At 45.3% G+C, this 20,782-nt stretch overlaps 1 pseudogene; it reads left to right on the top strand.

Moving 5' to 3' along the window:
* The window catches only part of LOC146557396 (titin-like), a 29,657-nt pseudogene extending 8,923 nt beyond the window's left edge, over nucleotides 1-20,734 (top strand).
* The last annotated feature ends 48 nt before the right edge of the window (nucleotides 20,735-20,782 follow it).

Genomic DNA, 20,782 nt, shown 5'->3' with positions numbered 1-20,782 from the left:
AATTCCCCTGTTGTAACCTGCTGCATTTTGTTGGTCATGGAAAACTGTTGCAGAGCAAACACGGTAAGAGAAGCTGTGGTTGTGTCTTTGTTTCTGTTATTAATTGCCAAATCGTTCGCACCTCTCAGAAATCGAAATGGGCTTTGTTGACCCGCTCAAGGACCTTTCTGTGCCTGAAAAGAAGCAGGCTAAGTTTGAGTGCACCATCACTAAGGACGTGTCAAAGGTCATATGGTTCAGGGGGACAGAGATTGTCACTCCAAGCCTAAATATGAAATAATTGATGACGGAAAGAAGCACATGCTGATCATAACAGCTGTGAGTTTGATGACGAGGCTCAGTACACGATCGAAGCGTTGGGTCAGAAATCAACGGCTCAGCTGATGGTGGAGGGTAAGTGGCAAAGAGAAGCGCCACGCTTCATGTTGTTCATGTTTCCTCTGTGAGCTCGCTCAGTGGCCAATGTCTGGTCTGCGCTGACTCGATGTATTCCAGGCATGAGGCTGAGTTTTGTCCAGCCGCTTCAGGACCAAACGGTCAAAGAAGGTAACGCGGCACGCTTTGATCTCGAGCTGTCTCATGAGGACGTGCCAGTGGTCTGGTACCGAACGAAGTCAAACTCCCACGTGAGCCGAACGGTTCTGATTCACGTGGAAGGAAAGAGACACACTCTAGAAATGAGGACGCTGAGTCTAGATGATACCTGCCAAATTAAGGCAGAGGCTAAAGGCATTTACTCCATGGCCAAGCTGACGGTCGTAGGTAACTGCGCTCCCTCGTTTCCTTTTCACTTCTGTTTCACAGTAGCGTGACTTACATGACTCACTTTTTGCATTGTCATATTGTATACTGCATTACAAGACTGCTCTTCACAAGAGAAAAATTATGAAATCTACAAATTATTTGTAATAAACCAAAACTTCCTGTCTGCTCCAGAGGGCGACCCCATCTTTGTGGTGAAGCTACAGGATTACTCAGCCACCGAGAAAGAAGAGGTGACCCTGGACTGTGAACTGAGCAAAGACGTCCCGGTGCTTTGGTACCACGAAGAGAAGGAAATCATCGCCTCCAAGATGGTCATCATGAGGTCAGAGGGCACGCGCAGGTCTCTGGTCCTGAAGAAAGTGGAACTGAGCGACAAAGGCAAATATGTATGTGACTGTGGAACAGACAAGACGTCAGCCAACATCAATATTGAAGGTAAGCACGGTGACATGATTGCCTAAATTCTTTTAAACATAAAAATCAGTTGAATCATAAATTAATCGTAAAGCTGTCTAGATTTACAGGTTGCTAGGTCAAAATAAACCCGTAAAACGTTAAATGTTCAAGCCTTTCACTGCACAAGGAAAACATGACTCCGAAGGGAGGTCAGGCCTCGTCAGCCTAGTGAGCGACCCCGTAGCAACCTCACGTCTCTAAAAATGCACATCTCCACACCGGTCTGGGAATGACACATCGATGCCTGCAGTTCACATCAAAGACAGCAGCTTCTCTGCAAACGCTCACTGAGCAGCAGTAAAACCTCAGAAAGAGATGCAAAGAGCATTTAAAAGTTGTGCCTCACTGCTGAAATCCCCACAACTTTAAAAATGAATGAAAAATAAAAACTTTGAAGGCGAGCGTTCACAGTTTCCAGTTTTTTTTAACTTTTCATGGTGAGCTGTGGGCGAGTTTGCAGCCGAGTCAGCGTCTTCCATGGGAACTGCAGGAAACCATGGCAACGTGACCCAAAAAATCACTCGGCAACCAGAATCCACATTTTCCCCTAGCGACTGACCGAGGCCGCCGAGACTGTGTATGAGGACAGATGATGGATTTACTTTCTTTAAATCAAAATAAAAAAGAAACTTTGGATTAAAATGAGAAATCCGAGGGAACAAAACTGAAACTGATAGTTTCCAGTTCTTCCATTTTTTGTTGTTTAGCTGTAAAATCAGTCCTTTCTTCCAGAAGCAAAAACAAACTGCATTTTCATATCATGACCCTTTTCCCCAAAAGCACGCGACATCAAAGTCGTCCGGCCGATTTATGGCGTGGAGTTGTTTGATGGAGAAACGGCTCGTTTCGAAGTGGAGATCTCTGAGGACGACGTCCACGGACAGTGGAAGCTGAACGGAGCGGTGCTCAGTCCGTCCTCTGTGAGTGCTTCATCACAAGCGCCTCATTGGCAGCGCTCTCCATAACATGAAGCCAGTTTATCAGACTGTTTACGTCTTTGTTTAACAGGATGTGGACATCATCGAGGAAGGAGGCAAGCACACGCTGATCCTCTACAACTGCAAAGTGTCCATGACCGGCGAGGTGGCGTACTCTGCTGCTAATGCCAAGTGCGCCGCTAACCTCAAGGTCAAAAGGTAAACCAGCCCACTGACCTCATCATATTTCATAAAAAACATTTTAAATCATTGTAACCTAAAAATGTGAAACTAAAAATGAGAGCGTCTCATAGAATAAGCCAGCGGGGGATCGCAGCAGTTCAATCAAACCTCCGTCTGAGCTTCACCTTCTCAGGTCTGACTTCTCATCAGACTTCATCTCCACTGAACAAAGACACCATATATAAAAACGTCAATACTTTTACTCTGTGTTGGTTACTGTCACAGTTTGGGGCCTCGTTATGACGACAGGAATCCTCTAAAATGAACTATACTGATAATTATGATTATCTAAATTCAACTAGGAGCCTAAGTTTTTCTGTTTTTCTCACTGTTTTTCTTCAGAACTCCCGCTGGAATTCCTCACACCCATGACTGATGTTCAGGTCTATGAGAAGGATGATGTGAGGTTCGAGGTCGAGGTGTCGAGAACTCCAAAGACTTTCCGTTGGCTCAAAGGCTCACAGGAGCTGCAGAGCGATGAAAAGTACGAGGTGATCCAGGAGGGAAATTTGTACGTCCTGGTGATCCGATCGGCCGCCTACGATGACGAGGCAAAGTACATGTTTGAGGCCGAGGACAAGAAGACGACGGGCAAACTGGTTATACAAGGTAACGTCGTGGTTGTATTCATTTTTTTTAAACTCCTTTGGCACCAGTGAAACCTTCAGAGAGTCAGGGCACATTATAATCATATGTTCACATTTAGATCAAATTATTACAGTTTTAAATTCGCCAAATAAACACTTCTGTCCAAACCTTCTCCAGATGAAATCCAGTTTGGCAGATTTTACCTCTGCTTTGTCTTCTGGTTCGGTTCACTTTGAACTAGAGATGGCACGATACCACTTTTTCATGTCCGATACCGATATCATAAATTTGGATATCTGCCAATACGATATGAATCCGATATAGTGTTTTTTAATCAATAAAACTGTTTTTTTAATATCTTGCTGCTTTTTGTATAAGTTCATACTCAAGTTAAAAAAAACACTAAAGCTATTCTGTTATACCTTTATGCAAAAAATGCACTGCACCCAAAATATTTCATAGTTCAGCAACACTGATCAATCTAATAAACTTAAACCTGCTCCATCCTCCCTGTTCTGGTGTTTTAAAGACAACTTAGCGTAAATATTAAGCAACCTGACTAACAGGGCTGCAAACTCCCAGCAAAAAAAAAAAAAAAATAGGGAACCACCCCTCACGCTCCACCTCATGATGCTTAAATCGACGTAATCAACTTTAATTGATGCAGTGTGAAAAAAATGCACAGAAATAAATTATTTTTCAAGAATAATTAAATAGATTCAACATCTTTCTTCAACAGAACTGCACAGATGGTACCTTCCCAAAGGAAAAAGTACTATAGCTTACTAGGGTATATTAGACTTAATAGTTACTATATACAGTAATTGACTTCTATTCATTTTACATCAAATTAAAACTTTGGGTGTCAGATAATTATTTATTAAAAGCTCGACATTTTAAATGAGAATAAGAAAGAAAAGTATGTCTTTGTGCCCCCTTTTCCCTGTTAATGCCCTATCGGCCCCCCCTGGCTAAACTTTGCTAGATCCGCCCCTGCACAGTTACCAGCCGTCAGCTACATAGAAAAAGATCCTCGAGTAGAAAGTAATATTAAATAAATTCTAACAACAGCTGATCAAGCTTAAACGTGCTGCTGTTGTTCAGCCGCTGGTTTCCTCTTTCTGGTGCAAAGTGGGCCAAAAACAAACCAGAGGAGAAGGACTCGCGACAGAAAAGCCGATCAGCTGATCATTGATCAGTTTTCATGATTGAAGTAGCAGCAAGAAGAGGCAGTCGCTCCATATATCGGTTGTTAAGCTTAACGCTGGAATGCTTTACAAACACTCAGAGATGAACTTACACACTTGCTTTACTTCTCTCTGGGATCACTTCCTCGGAGATGAAATGCCGGTTTGGTAGCAGGCTTCAAACCACACACAGCTGCTCCAACGTGCTACGGTTACGAGCCCAGTGTCACACGTTTTGTGAGGTGTTTTTTTTGATATTTAATGGATCGGATTACATTTTTTATTTCTCTCCGATATCCGATCCAGTAATTTAGGTCAGTATCGGACCGATACGTAATATCGGATCGGTCCATCTGTACTTTGAACACAGCGCTGGTGCTCATTTTTGTTTGTTTGTGAGTCACAAATACAAATCTGCTGTGTTCTGCTTCTACTCAAAGTTAAATGCACCAATGTCTGATGTCTTCCTGTGGCAGGTATTCGCCTAGAGTTTGTCAAAGCAATTAAGGATGTGACAGTAAAGGAGCGTGAAACAGCTGAATTCAGCGTGGAGCTGTCACATGACAAGATCCCGGTGGTCTGGTACAAGAACGACGTCCGACTTCATCCCAGCAAAGTTGTTCACATGTCGGCACAGGCGAAGGTTCACACGCTGGCCTTCAAGGAAGTCATCATCGACGACACGTCCATGATCAAAGTAGAGGCCATGGACAAGAGCATGACCGCCATGCTCACTGTCATTGGTCAGTGCCTCCTTTCTAAAGCACATTGAAACAAAATGACATAAAAACATAGGACCAGATGACAGGACTTTAGAAAGAACAAACATTAAAGCAATCACAACTCATTCTGATTTAAAAGAAAAAGAAAAGAAAACAGGTGTAAACAAAGCAAACAGAGCAGGTGACAGCAAGCCACACCCACCAACATCCAAGAGTTCATCCTGTCAGACTGATTCAGACACGCTTCTCTAACGCCTGATTTTCATAATGAACATACGTTTCCCCACACAGAGGGTGACGCCTACTTCACCACTAAGCTGCAGAACTACACAGCAGTGGAGAGGGACGAGGTGAAGCTGGTCTGCGAGCTGAGCAAGGCTGTAGCTGATGTGAAATGGTTTAAGGATGGAAGGAGATCACCCCCTCCAAGAACATCGCCATTGTCACCGATGGCAAGAAGCGCATCCTGATGGTGAGGAAGGCAGAGAAGGCCAACATCGGAGAGTACACCTGCGACTGCGGCTCGGACAAACCACAGCTAAGCTCAACATTGAAGGTAAACCATGGATCTGTCCCAGCTCTCATGCTTTATGCATGCTGCTTCTCTGAAAATCTCTGAACACGTTCAGTTTTCAGCTGTTGGTAAAAGTCCATGTAAATACAATCAGTCTGACCTTTGACCTGACAAACAGAAACCAAAGTGTTTGGTAACGAGCTGAGACGGTAATAAACGGATCATTTGGCATCTGTAGCCGTCGTATCTGGATATGTGCTTTGTTGTTACAGTTCAGCTGTTTGAAGACCTTTGACGTGAACATAAATGATGTTTTGTTCTGATTAAGCACAGAGGTCACCAGGCTGTCAGAGCTTTGTCAGCATTTATCTCTCTCTGTAGAAACGTTGGAGAGGAGCACCGGTTGGGTTTCTTGGTGGATCCTCAGCTTTGTAGATTAGAGCCTCATCATTGGCGAAGTTAAATTTGACTGCTTTAACAAACAGGCGCTCCACGGGTGAAGATGTTGCTGGTTTTTATAGTGATTTCTGTCCTTTTGCAGAGCGGGATATCAAAGTTGTCCGTCCGCTGTACAGTGTGGAGGTCACGGAGACAGAAACAGCCAAGTTTGAGACTGAGATTTCTGAGGAGGATGTCCATGGAAACTGGAAGCTGAAGGGAGAAGCTCTTCATCAGTCAGCTGTGAGTCTGCAGTGACCCGCCTGGCAGTCGGTTTCATATTCATCGCCACAGAGATGCTTTCAGCTGACTTTCATGTGCTCGTGTTTACCTCAGGATGTTGAGATTAAGGAGGAAGGAACCAGACACCTACTGATCCTCTACAACGTCTGCATGGACATGGCAGGACCCGTTGACTTCTCTGCAGCCAACGCCAGATCCAGCGCCCAGCTCAGAGTCAAAGGTCAGAGGTCATTTTAGCCCTTATTTTTTAAACGATGGACAAAACGTCTCTGACACGGAGGAAGCTCCGTGCCGTTTGGCTGAAGCACACACAAACAGCAGCCCTGGTTTCTGTCACACACGGGTGTCGCACGTCTCTGTAAGTGTTCAGCCAATCAGGGCCTGTGGTTATTTTCACCACTTCAGTCTTTATCTGAAGGCAGGCTGCTCTCTGATTGGAGGAGCAGTAACCTGAAACACGAACCAGACCACAGGATCTCCAGCAAATGCACGCCGGTTCATTTGTTGAAGGAGCTAACCATGTCTTTACCCTCAGCTCGGTCCATCACGCTGGTCCATCCTCTGAAGGACGTGACGGTGACGGCTGGAGAGACGGCCATCTTTGAGTGCGAGCTGTCATACGAGGGCATCGCGGTGGAGTGGTTCCTGGGAGGGCAGAGGATGGAGGCCAGCGACCGGGTGAGTCTGACCACAGCAGCGCCCGCTCTCCTGTAACTCGCTCCACACCGGAGAACCGCTCACAGAGCTTTTCCTCCTTTTTAACAAAATGTTTCTCACTCATAAAACTTCTGCTTCACCACAAAAGAAGAAGGAAAAGAAATGGGACGACAGAAATAAAGAAAGTTAGTGTGGATCCAGTAAAACACTAAAAAATAACAGAGCGTTACTTTTATTAAGCCTTGAGAATTTTAGCGATTTCCTGCAAAAAACCGAGTCGGTGCAAAAAGAAATGATTTCATAGTTTCTGTTGTGATCACACAGACAGCATTAATGAAATACTATCTTTGTGAAAAGAAAGCTTTGCTTATATGTTTTGTATTTCTGTTCTCACATTTGTAACATTTTCACTCCAGATTTGGAAACTTTTCTCTTTGGTTAGAAAATCCGAGCATACAAACCTTCTTTAGTGTGATTTAAAATGTGAGATGGGACCTTTTAGTGGAAACAGGTTTTCTTCAGGCACAAACAGACCTGCACTGAGTCTGTCACACGTCTGATTTTAAAACAATCGCCATCAGGACACGTTTACGGTCGCCGGGCTCTGATTTGTTCCTGTCTCTGAGCAACAAAGCTGAGTTTTAAAAGAATTTCAAAATCTGAATCCCAGTTTGGATTATGAAGAAAAGACACGAGTTTGTTTTGCAGATGTGTACAAGTTGTCTTTGTGATGTTTGATGTTTCTCTGGTTCTGCAGAGGCTGCAGCTAAAAATATCTGGGAGATAAACATGCGGCTCTTATCTGTGACTCTGACCCTCGAGTGTCGCCTTATCTGCACAAAGGCCTCAGATTCTTTCATCTCCATTAAATAAACAAATGTTTCTCAGCAGGTCGAGGTCATTTTGTGTTCCTGGTAGTTTCTAAACATATTACATGTGCTTGAATTAATAATCATGTTTTGCATTATAAGGAATGCATCAGCCAAACTAAATCTGCACTACTCGACCATCATTTGTTCGAACGAAAATTCCCCTCAGATGCTGTTTTCACTGTTTAACTGTTAGAGCACCAGATCCTCTCCCTGCTCACCTTTACTCATCGTCCTTTGCAACTCTCTCTGTTATTTTTCTCTGAGAAAATCCTCAAAACACACCAAGTCCTGCCGTCTGAAGTTGCCTGTAGCTCTTCCTTTGTACTTCCTCTCCCTCACACTGTTTTTCTGTTTTCCAGCTTCCCTCTGTCACTGATATCTCAGATCTCAGCTGTAAGTCAAAAGCTTCTACCTGGACCCCGTTCCTACCGTTTGGGTCAAAGCCTGTCTACCCTCTCTGCTTCCCCTCATATCTGCTCTCACTGCTCCTCACTACCACTGGAGCTGTTCCCAAAGCTGTGGTGATCACCCCAATACTGAAAAAAAAAACAGGATCCCAGTAATTTGATCATTTCCGTCTCCAATTGACCATTTCTATCAAAACTTCTTGAAAAGACAGTCGCCGCACAACTCCACTCATACTTCACTAATAATAAATCTGCATGAACAGTTCCAGTCTGGTGTTCGTCCCTCCCACAGCACTGAAACTAATAAAAATACTCACTGATCTTCTCATGGAAGCTGACTCTGGTTTACTCTCCATTCTTATTCTCCTCGATCTCACTGCTGCCTTTGATACTCCTCAGTAGGCTCGCCTCCATCGGTCTCTCCCATATCCCACTAGCTTTAAATCGCACTCAGTTTATTCGACTTAAATCCTTCACTTCTCAGCCCTTTCCTCTGGTTGCAGGCGTGCAGGGATCTGTCCTGGGGCCCCTTCGTTTCATTATCTAGCTTCTTCCGCTTGGACACATTTCACTGCTATGCCGATGACACCCAGCTGTATCTGTCCACTAAACCTGATTCTGCTCTCCCCCGTCCTCTCTCACCCTCTGCTTAGCTGAACTAAATTCATGGTTCTCTTCCAATTTTCTCAAACTCAACAGTAACAAATCCTCCTGGTCGGCACTAAACAAACACTGTCCACAACTAACAGCTTTTCTGTTACAGTCTCCGTTTCTCCATGTGTGAAAAGTCTGCGTGTCATCGGCGATGGTACTCGATCTTTTAGCTCCCACATCAGTAACGTCTCTCAGTCCGCATATTTCCAACTCCGTAACCTTAATCGTCTCCGTCCTTTTCTCGCCCCACATGCCGCTGCCATCCTTGTTCATAGCCCGGTCACTTCCCGGATCGATTACAGCAACTCTCTTCTTTTTGGTCGTAGTCAAAAATCTATCCATCAGCTTCAGCGTGTCCAGAACTCTGCTGCTCGTATCATCACCAGGACTCTTTCTATGGTAAATGGCCTGTATTTATATAGCGCTTTACTAGTCCCTAAGGACCCCAAAGCGCTTTACACACTCCAAAGTGTGGGGAGTGAGTTGGAGGGTGGGGTGGGCTGCTTTTAACTATGTAAAGCACTTTGTGCTACATTTTTTTCTGTATGAAAAGTGCTTTATAAATAAAGATTGATTGATTTACATATTCAGTCATCCACCCATTCACACACTGGTGATGTGACCAGAAGCCAGTGAAGCAGCCACAGCCACCCTGGGGCGCACTGACAGAGGCGAGGCTGCCGGACACTGGCGCCACTGGGCCCTCTGACCACCACCAGTAGGCAACGGGTGAAGTGTCTTGCCCAAGGACACAACGACCGAGACTGTCCAAGCCGGGGCTCGAACCGGCAACCTTCCGATTACAAGGCAAACTCCCAACTCTTGAGCCACGATCACCCATGCACCACGTCAGCCCTGCTCTGCAGCAGCTTCACTGGCTTCTGGTTAAATACCGCATCAATTTCAAGATACTTTTGTGCACATTCAAGGCTACCCATCATCTCTCGCCTTCATACCACTCTGGTTCAGATCACCGTCCCTTCCCCCCGGCTAGCCACCGTGTGGCGCAAGGCTTTCTGCTGCTCTGCCCCCATCATCCCTTCCTCCTGAGATAAGAAACATCACTTCCCTCCCTCTTTTTAAGTCCAGACTCAAACTTCTACATAAATGTTTCCATCCTGCTACTTTCATTTATTTTATTTATTTGTTCAATGTTTTACCCTTATTATCTTGTAAATTGTTATGTTTGCTGTTGTTATTGCTTGTGTACAGTGTCCTTGAGTGCTTCGAAAGGCGCTTTGTTAAATAAAACAATTATGATTATGATTATTATTCCATCCATCCATTCGCTTCGGCTTGTCACGGGGGTGCTGGAGCCTATCCCAGCGGTCATAGGGCGAGAGGCGGGGTACACCCTGGACAGGTCGCTAGTCTGTCGCAGGCCTGACACCATTCACTCCCACATTCACACCTATGGGCAATTTGGATTCATCAATTAACCTATCCCCACAAACTATTATTATTATTATTATTATTATTATTTATTTATTTATTTATTTATTTATTTATTTATTTATTTATTTATTATGACGTTTTTTCAGAATTTTAAATTTTTGGATATTTTTGAACAGTGTTTTTAGCAGGTGAGTGTCTGAACCCAAATAATGAATTAATAAAGCTTAATTATGAATTAAAAATCACGAATGAGTTTTATTTAAAAACACAAAGGAGTTGAATTCATTGCTGGAGAAAATGAGGTTAAAGTGGAAAAAAGCAGCCCAGTGATAGAAACCTGCCCGTGTGTGAAAGAGAGCAGCTCGATCAGCTGAATAATAAATTAGTAAAGTGAAATTTATTCTGTTGATATGACCAAAGGTTTTCACTCATTTCTAAAAACACATCTGCAGAAAATTCTTAAATATTTTATTATGATGTAGCTTCTCAAAGTGAATCAAGGCTGGAAGTTTGTGGACAATAAAAAATAAAAACGGTATTTTTCCCTGATTTCATCAGTTTGACACTCGGAGTTATTCAGTCATCGCTCAGACTCGCGCCTGTTAGCAAACGAACCAGAATAAGTGTAATTATTATTTATAATGATTATTTAAGTGACGGCCCTGTATCTGTGTCCATGGTGACGCGTTCAGCTCGTGTTCGTGTGCAAGTGTGACGCTCGCTTTGTTTTCGGTTCCTGCAGGTGAAGACTCGGGTGGCGGGCCGAGTTCACACTTTGACCGTCCGAGACGTGAACCTGTCGGAGGCCGGCGAGGTCAACTTACTGCCAAGGACTTCCAGACTCAGGCTCAGCTTATCGTCAGAGGTACGGCACGCGCTCAGACTGGGCTCCGAGGATCGAGGACAAAGCATTTCTAACAGGAGGCTGTGGTTACCACCTGTTAACCACGTCTGTCTCTGTACCTTTAGAGCCAGCGGTTGAGTTCACAAAGCCTCTGGAGGATCAGACGGTGGAGGAGGAAGCCACGGCCACTCTGGAGTGTGAGGTTTCCCGTGAGAATGCTGAGGTACGATGGTTCAGGGAGGGACAGGAGCTCAGAAAGACCAAGAAGTACGACACCATCGTGGACGGACGCAAGAGAGCTCTGATCATTCACGACTGCTCTCCTGAAGATGCCAAGTTGTACACATGTGATGCCAAAGACTTCAAGACTTCTTGTTTCCTGGAAGTTACACGTAAGGACCTTAACCAGGCTTTAATCTTTCAAATCTGCTGTCGCACCTCCAGCTGAGGTAAAGCATAACTGTGCTCATGCTGTGGCCTTTTCCATTCACAGCTCCGTATGTTGAGTTTACAAAGCCTCTGCAGGATGTTGAGGTCAGAGAGAAGGAGTCTGCCAAGTTTGAATGTGAAGTTTCTCGTGAGTCTGCCAAGGTGAGCTCAGCAGGATGCAAACAGTCGCTGCTGTCCTGTCGATCAGACTGAAACCGCTCTCACACTCTCGACTAACCCTTGTGTCGTCATTTTTCAAGGTTCGCTGGTTCAAGGACGGTGGCGAGATCAGGAAAGGAAAGAAGTACGAGATCATCGCCAAGGGAGTCCAGAGAATCCTTATCATCCACAAGTCTGTGTTTGATGATGAAGCCGAGTACGAATGTGACGCGAGAACCTCCAAGACCTCTGGCATACTCACCGTCATCGGTGAGGAACATTATTCATCTATTTCAGGGGTAGGCAACTCCAGGCCTCGAGTGCCGGTGTCCTGCAGGTTTTAGATGTGTCCATGATCCATCACAGCTGATTTAAAGGGCTAAATGACTCCTCAGCATTTCTTGAAGTTCTCCAGAGGCCTGGTAATGAACTAACCATGTGATTCAGGTGTGTTGAACCCGGGGTGCAATCTAAAACCTGCAGGACACCGGCACTCGAGGCCTGGAGTTGCCCACCCCTGATTTATTTCATGTGTTTGATTCATGTTGAATTTCCAGTTTCACCAACCTTCCAATGAGAAAAAAAGTGACGTTTTATTCATGTCAGCCACAGATGTTTGTTCTGCTGGAAAATAAAACGTCATTCACTGATGACGGTCAGCTTTCTAACCACTGCAGGAAATTTCTCTGCTGAAGAAATATTCTTGTAAAAACTATAAACATATGATTTTAGGCTCGACTTAATAGATGGATATTTCTCTGTAAATGAACTCCTGGTGCTCGTGTTTCCTTCAGAGGAGGGCAGCCAGGTTTACAAAGAACCTGTCCAACGTGGAGGGAACAGAGACGAACACCGTGAAGATGATCTGCGAAGTGTCGAAGGCCGGCGCTGAGGTTACCTGGTATCGAGGGGACGAGGAGCTCCCAGAGGGAGGTCGCTACGACCAACAGACGGACGGACGCAAGAGGATCCTGATCATCCGGGACCTGAGGATGGAGGACGCTGGTGATTACAACTGCAGGCTGAGTCCCACCATCAGGACATCCGCCACGCTCAAACTCAACGGTAAAACACGTCGCTTACTTTTTGATTTTATAGAAGAAACTGAAGTCACCAATTACCTACCCGAGTCATTATTTTCTTTGTAATGATTTCAAAAGCAATCTGAAGAGCAAAACAAAGAACGTGGAGAAATCCACTAATCCACCAAACCTTAACTCCGCCTTCTTCTCCTTTGCAGAACTGGCAGCCGAGTTCCTCGCTCGGCCTCAGAACCAGGAAGTGGTGGAGGGCGAGAAGGCAGAGTTCTCCTGCTCTGTCTCCAAAGACACCTACGAAGTAAAATGGTTCAGAGGAGACAAAGAGATAGAAGCTGGAGACAAGTACGGCATCATCAGTGAAGGAAAACGAAGAGCTCTTATTGTGAAAAGCTGTGAGCTGAAGGATGAGGGAGGCTACACTGCACACATTGGCACTGTTAAAAGCCGTGGCAGATCTGCTAGTGATCGGTAAGACACTTATGGTCTTTGTCATATCTTATTACAGATTTCAGAATGCAGGTTTGGTTTTATTAAGTTTGAATTCTGTTTTAGAAAAACTGAGGATCATAACTCCGATCAAAGACACCGAGGTGAAGGAGGGAGGCGAGATCGTGTTTAACTGCGAGACCAACACGGAAGGAGCGAAGGCCAAGTGGCTGAAGAATGAGGAGACCATTTTTGAGAGCAGCAAGTACATGATGGCTCAAAGGGACAACGTCTTCTCTCTGAGGATCAGAGACGCCAGAAGGCTGATGAGGCCGTCTATACCGTCAGCCTGACCAATCACAGAGGGGAGCTCGCCAAGTGCACTGCCAGCGCTAAAGTGGCAGGTGAGTGGGCAGTAACAGTATCTGAGTGAAGTTACAGGCTGGATTTGACTCTTTAATGAAACCAGGGCCAGCTTCCTGAGTGCTGAGTGCTTCTTTAGTTGTTCTTGTGACTCTACTGTACACACAGCCTTATTTTATTATCTGTATATGGCTCACAGTAATGTTGAAACATATTTAGGAGTTTATACAACGGCTGTCTCCATTATGTTTAATATTATAGCACCTTTTGGCAGGTCAGTGTCCTAAACCTGTTCTCAGTAATCGCAGACGTGACTCTGAAAGACAGATGGATGTGTCAGCTTTGTTATAAAGCAAAGAAAGCTGAAAATCATCTGAAGAATTCAGAATAACTGAAGTTCTGTTTCTTCCAAGAGTATCAGGACGTTTGATCCAAAGCAGCCGTTTCTTGCTCAGTGACTTTGTTGCACGTACTCCTTTGTTTCTTTACGTTCACCCTGAAATCATTTGGTCCTCCACAGAGGAGAAACTGAGGTTCTTGGAGCCAATCGAGGACAATGAGACTCAGGAGAAGAAGACCGTCAGCTTCGTCTGTAAGGTGAACAGGCCCGGGGCGACGGTGAGGTGGCTGAAGGCTGGTCAGGAGGTGACACTCAGCAAACGCATCGTCTACAGAGTCGATGGCCTGAAGCACAGCCTGACCGTTAAGGGACTGCATCATGGAAGACGAGGGCGAGTACACGGCCGTGGTCGGAGATGACAAATGTGCAGCTGAGCTGATCATTAGCGAGGCACCCACAGACTTCACGGCACAGCTCAAAGACCAGACCATTACAGAGTTCGAGGATGCAGAGTTCACTTGCAAGCTGAGCAAGGAGAAGGCTGCCGTCAAGTGGTACAGGGAAGGACGAGAGATTCGAGCGGGCCCCAGGTATGACAGATCTGCGTCTGCTGTTGTTTCGATCCAAAGGAACACAAATCAAATGCTAATCAACCAAGAAAATATTCAGAAAGTTAAAATTTGGGATACGTGGTCATGACAGAGGATTACAAAAGCCTGAAGCTTCTGGGACCTTGTGTTACCTTTGATTTAAAATAAAGTGCAGTGGTGTACAGAGGCAAAATTACACAGCTGATGCTGTTATCTAAGTCTTATAGTATCATATACATGACTGTACCAAGTTCCTGATGTTTGTTGTGTTTTTACAGATATCAAATGGAAAAGAAGGAAAGACGTGCAGACTGATCATTAAGGTGTGCAGGCCTGATGACGAGTGTGAATATGCCTGTGGTGTGGATGAGAGGAGGACGAGAGCGAGGCTCTTTGTTGAAGGTGAGATGTTTGTTCTTTTTGTCTTCAAAAGCAAAGATTTATTCGACGAATCTTCTTGTGAGATGTGTTTTTATGTTGCGCAGAGACCCAGTGGAAATCATCAGACCACCGCAGGACGTGTTCGAACCTCCGGGTTCAGACATCGTGTTTGAGGTGGAGCTCAACAAAGACAGGGTGGAGGTGAAGTGGATGAGGAACAACATGATCATCGTCCAGGGAGACAAATACCAGATGATCAGCGAGGGTAAAGTCCACAGACTGCAGGTCTGTGAAATTAGACCCAGAGATCAGGGAGAGTACAGGATCGTGGCCAAAGACAAGGATGCCCGGGCCAAGCTGGAGCTGGCAGGTGAGTCAACTTCACATGCAAACAGGTAGTGAAACGCATTTCAAGAAATGTTAAAGAAATCACTGATTTAACAGACTTTTAGAAAGTTGTAAACAAACAAATCTTTTCTTGACACTTTATGAAGCATCCAAGTTGTTTTGGGAATATAGTTGTAGACGCAAAGCATAACATGCAGTTTTATTTTAAGATGATATCCACCAGTTTGGACTGCTCTGTGTTATGCAGGGCGAAATTAAACAGTACAAATTTCTCCTCTGTCTCTCCTGCAGCTGTTCCAAAGATTAAAACCACCGACCAGAACCTGGTGACAGATGCCGGTAACCCTTTGTCATGACTGTGCCTTATGACGCGTACCCTCGTGCTGATGCCGAGTGGTTTTTTGAAGGCACCAGTCTTCCTGTCCAGAATATTGACACCTCTTTGGACAAGACCGAGTACCGCCTGAAGAGCCCTGCCAAGGAGGACCAGGGCCGGTACAAGGTGGTAATTAAGAACAAGCATGGTGAGGGTGAAGCCTTTATCAACCTGGATGTGATTGGTGAGTCTGTGATCAGATAACTGCTCAGTCCTCTGTCGGAGGATATCACCAGAGTTTCTGAGTGTTGTCCTGGTGGTTTTCCAGATGTACCGGGACCCATCAAGAACCTGAGAGTGGTTGACACTGTTGATGGCGAGGTCAGTTTGGCCTGGGAGGAACCTGAGAATGACGGTGGCAGCAAGATTATCGCCTATGTTGTAGAAAGACGGGATGTGAAGCGCAAGACCTGGACTGTGGCTACAGACCGTGCTGACACTCCAGAGTACTGTGTCAGTGGCCTGCAGAAGGAATCCTTTTACCTCTTCAGAGTCTGTGCTCGAAACAGAGTTGGCAGCGGACCCGCTGTTGCAACCGAAGATGCCGTCCAGGCCAAAACAAGTTTGGTAAGCAACACCCCGAGATCCCCGCTCCACTAATCCTAACCCCATCTCCACAGTCGTCCTAATCATGTCCGTCACATTTTTGTTTCCTAACTTTAGATGTTCCAGATGCTCCTGAAAATGTTGCAATAGAGTCAGTGAACAAGTTTGGTGCCACCATCACTTGGGAGCCCCCCAAGTTTGACGGTGGCTCTGAGATCACTGCTTATGTGATTGAGCTCCGTGACAGAACATCTGTTAAGTGGGAGGCAGCCTTAGTCTGTGCTGCCAATGACCGCTTGGCTATGCTGAACGACGTGGTGGAGTACAAGGAGTACATCTTTAGAGTCCGAGCAGAGAACAAGGCTGGCATCGGCAGGCCCAGTGCTGCCACCAACCCCGTCAAGATCATGGATCCCATCGGTGAGCTCACTCTCAATGTTTCTATCTAAGTCCTGTGTAGAAATATCAAACAGTCTGATTTGCTCATGTCTTGTGCCCACAGAGAGGCCGAGCCCACCTCTGAACCTGAACTTTAGTGACCAAATCAAGACAGCAGTCACGTTGACCTGGGAGACGCCCATAAACAACGGTGGCAGCATGATTACAGGATACATCATTGAGAAATGTGAGGACGGCTCTGACAAGTGGCTCCGCTGCAACGCCAGACTGTGTCCTGACCTCTCCTACCGGGTATGCAGCCAACCTGAAGAGTCTGCCTTTATTCTGATTCAACCTCAGCGCAGTTACATTTTTCTTCCTGGTCTGGATTGTTTTGTTGTTTTCTTCAGGTGTCTGGACTAAAACCTGGTCAGAAGTACCTCTACAGAGTTTGCGCTGAGAATGCCGCCGGTGTCTCCGATCCAGCCGAGCAGCTGGGACCACTGCTTGCCGATGATCCTCATTGTGCGTGCAACAAGCATAAACTCAACCAACCACTTCTTCTTTATAAATCCAAGTAGTTCACTGGATGTGCTTTCACAACCAAATGTTTCTCTCTTGGCAGTTGGTCCAACCTTTGATCTGAGTGGCTTCAGGAAAGGCCTGGAGGTGATTGTTCCTCAGCCTCTAACAATTAGAGTTCCCATTACTGGATACCCAACCCCTGTGGCCAAGTGGACCTTTGGCGAGAAGGAGCTGACCCCAGCGGATGAGCGTGTCTCCATGGTGACGAAGCCTACGCACACGGAACTGACGATATCTCCTAGTGTTCGTCCAGACAAAGGCATCTACACCCTGCAGCTGGAGAACGACGTATCCTCTGTCTCTGGAGATATTGATGTCAACGTCATCGGTAAGAACCCATGACCATGTGATCAAGTTTAGCAATGATGGTGCTTATTTTAATAGACAGCTCATTTTATTGTGGTACAGAGACGTCTGTTACCCCCAAATCATCTAGAAACAAACCCAAAAGAAGAAAACTGATGGAAGTCTTTTTCATCTTATTTTCCCAGCATGCCCCAGTGCTCCGAAGGACTTCAAAGTGGCTGAAGTGACCCGTCAACATGTCCACTTGATGTGGGAGGCACCTGAACACGATGGAGAAGTCCAGTGACACACTATCAGATTGAGAAGAGAGAAGTTTCTCGCAAGACATGGGCCAAGGTACTTTCAGCTCATTTCAGTAATGTCATCTTTGGCGCTGTACGTAATAAAAATATTTCAGCTCATCACAAAATGTAAACTGAGTGAATTACCTGGTTTTGTGTGAAAAAGTAACCGCCTTCTAAAAATAATACATGAATGTGCAGCTCCTTTCTGAGCTACCAACGAAAAGTTTTAGAGGTTTTCAGATGGTGCAAAATGCAGCTGCTTGCTTTTTAACTAAAACTGGAAAATTTGAGCACATTCGAGCAGATTCTAAGCTGCTCACCTACGAGGCTTTCACTGGTTTGGCACCTTCATACCTCTCTAATCTTTTGCACCTTTACAGTGGGGCAAAAAAGTATTTAGTCAGCCACCGATTGTGCAAGTTCCCCCACTTAAAATGATGACAGAGGTCAGTAATTTGCACCAGAGGTACACTTCAACTGTGAGAGACAGAATGTGAAAAAAAAATCCATGAATCCACATGGTAGGATTTGTAAAGAATTTATTCGTAAATCAGGGTGGAAAATAAGTATTTGGTCACCTCAAACAAGGAAAATCTCTGGCTCTCACAGACCTGTAACGTCTTCTGTAAGAAGCTTTTCTGTCCCCCACTCGTTACCTGTATGAATGGCACCTGTTTGAACTCATCATCTGTATGAAAGACACCTGTCCACAGCCTCAAACAGTCAGACTCCAAACTCCGCCATGGCCAAGACCAAAGAGCTTTCGAAGGACACCAGGAAAAGTATTGTAGACCTGCACCAGACTGGGAAGAGTGAATCTACAATAGGCAAGCAGCTTGGTGTGAAAAAATCAACTGTGGGAGCAATCATCAGAAAATGGAAGACATACAAGACCACTGATAATCTCCCTCGATCTGGGGCTCCACGCAAGATCTCATCCCGTGGGGTCAAAATGATCATGAGAACGGTGAGCAAAGATCCCAGAACCACACGGGGGGACCTGGTGAATGACCTGCAGAGAGCTGGGACCAAAGTAACAAAGGTCACCATCAGTAACACACTACAACGGCAGGGAATCAAATCCCGCAGTGCCAGACGTGTTCCGCTGCTGAAGCCAGTGCATGTCCAGGCCCGTCTGAAGTTTGCCAGAGAGCACATGGATGATACAGCAGAGGATTGGGAGAATGTCATGTGGTCAGATGACACCAAAGTAGAACTTTTTGGTATAAAACTCAACTCGTGGTGTTTGGAGGAAGAAGAATACTGAGTTGCATCCCAAGAACACCATACCTACTGTGAAGCATGGGGGTGGAAACATCATGCTATGGGGCTGTTTTTCTGCCAAGGGGACAGGACGACTGATCCGTGTTAAGGACAGAATGAATGGGGCCATGTATCGTGAGATTTTGAGCCAAAACCTCCTTCCATCAGTGAGAACTTTGAAGATGAAACGAGGCTGGGTCTTCCAACATGACAATGATCCAAAACACACCGCCCGGGCAACAAAGGAGTGGCTCCGTAAGAAGCATTTGAAAGTCCTGGAATCTCTCTCCAGTCTCCAGACCTCAACCCCATAGAAAATCTGTGGCGGGAGTTGAAAGTCCGTGTTGCTCGGCGACAGCCCCAAAACATCACTGCTCTCGAGAAGATCTGCATGGAGGAATGGGCCAAAATACCAGCTACTGTGTGTGCAAACCTGGTAAAGACCTATAGTAAACGTTTGACCTCTGTTATTGCCAACAAAGGTTATGTTACAAAGTATTGAGTTGTATTTTTGTTATTGACCAAATACTTATTTTCCACCCTGATTTACGAATAAATTCTTTACAAATCCTACCATGTGGATTCATGGATTTTTTTTTTCACATTCTGTCTCTCACAGTTGAAGTGTACCTCTGGTGCAAATTACTGACCTCTGTCATCATTTTAGGTGGGGGAACTTGCACAATCGGTGGCTGACTAAATACTTTTTTGCCCCACTGTATGTTCCATCTCGTGCGCTCCCATCTCAGGACTCTGGCCTTCCAAAGGTTCCTAAAGCCAGAAAAAAGACAGTTGGGGAGCGTGCTTTTTCTTTTCGTGCCCTGTTTTTGTGGAACAACCTCCCTCAAGATATTAGGCAGGCTGATCTGTGGAGGGTTTTAAAGCTAAGTTGAAGACACACTTGTTCAGCCTATCCTACAGGTCTTAATTCTTTGCCTATTAGTTTTTTAAATGTTTATCATTTTTAACTCTGCTTATGTTTTTAACTTGTGTTGCTATGTATCACTTTTATTTATTTATCTCTTTATTTTCAAATCGCTGTACAGCACTTTGTTTGAAAGCGCTTTATAAATAAAGTTATTGTTATTGTTAGCAGCAGTGTTGTTAGGTTTCAGGGCCTGGCTCAAACATGGCACGTGACATGTTGGCTTTTTTATTTTTAAAAACAGAAAACATCACTTCCACAGTGTGAAATAATGTTCACAGACCCAGAAGTCTACCCAGGTCTGAGTTTATTTGCTCAGCAGTGACAGTGACATTTTTCCAGGTGGCTGCTGGCGTCCTTGACCTGGAGCACACGGTAACAGACGTGATTGAAGGAAAGGAGTATCTGTTCAGCGTCTCTGCATGCAACAAGTGCGGACCTGGAGAGCCAGCCTACATCGATGAGCCCATCAATGTCTCTTCTCCTGCAAGTGAGTGTTTTTACACTTCATGTGAAATTAATTGTCTTTGAGTGGAGAAACTGACAGATAACTAGAATCTCACCTGTTTCACGTTCACGTATTTTCTCCTGCAGCTGTACCTGATCCACCTGAGAACCTTAAGTGGCGCGATAAGAGTGCCAAGTCCATTTTCCTGTCCTGGGAGCCTCCAAAATACGATGGTGGTGCCCATATTAAAGGCTACGTGGTGGACAAGTGCCAGCGTGGTACAGACAAGTGGGAACCCTGCGGTGATCCCCTCCCTGAACTCAAGTAAGACTTAAGAACTTGTAACTGCCGGTTAAGTTTTTTGGGCCACACGTTATTAGTGTCCTGTCTTTATTTTGGTACAGCTGGATATATTATATGATTTGAACTCACAGGTTCCAGGTTACCGGCCTGGTCGAGGGCCAGTGGTACGCCTACAGAGTCAGAGCTTTTAACAAGCTGGGAGCCAGCCGACCTTGCAGGGCTACCGATGAGATCCAAGCTGTGGACGCTAAGGGTAGGACGGGTTGTGCTCTTCCAGACAGTCACATGACGCTGCAGCCACACACTGCACAAAAAGTGCAGCAGTATAATTTATTTTTGTAATGGATTCTGCAGACTCACTCAGAAATGTGCAGCATCTCTCAGTGATAC

Source organism: Mchenga conophoros, linkage group LG16 (genome assembly GCF_057382185.1).
Source record: "Mchenga conophoros isolate Kocher_MC1m ecotype Shallow Benthic linkage group LG16, M_conophoros_male_GT1.1, whole genome shotgun sequence".
Classification (NCBI taxonomy): domain Eukaryota; kingdom Metazoa; phylum Chordata; class Actinopteri; order Cichliformes; family Cichlidae; genus Mchenga; species Mchenga conophoros.
Note: the sequence above shows the minus strand (reverse complement) of the source record. Positions and strands in the feature narration are given on the sequence as shown.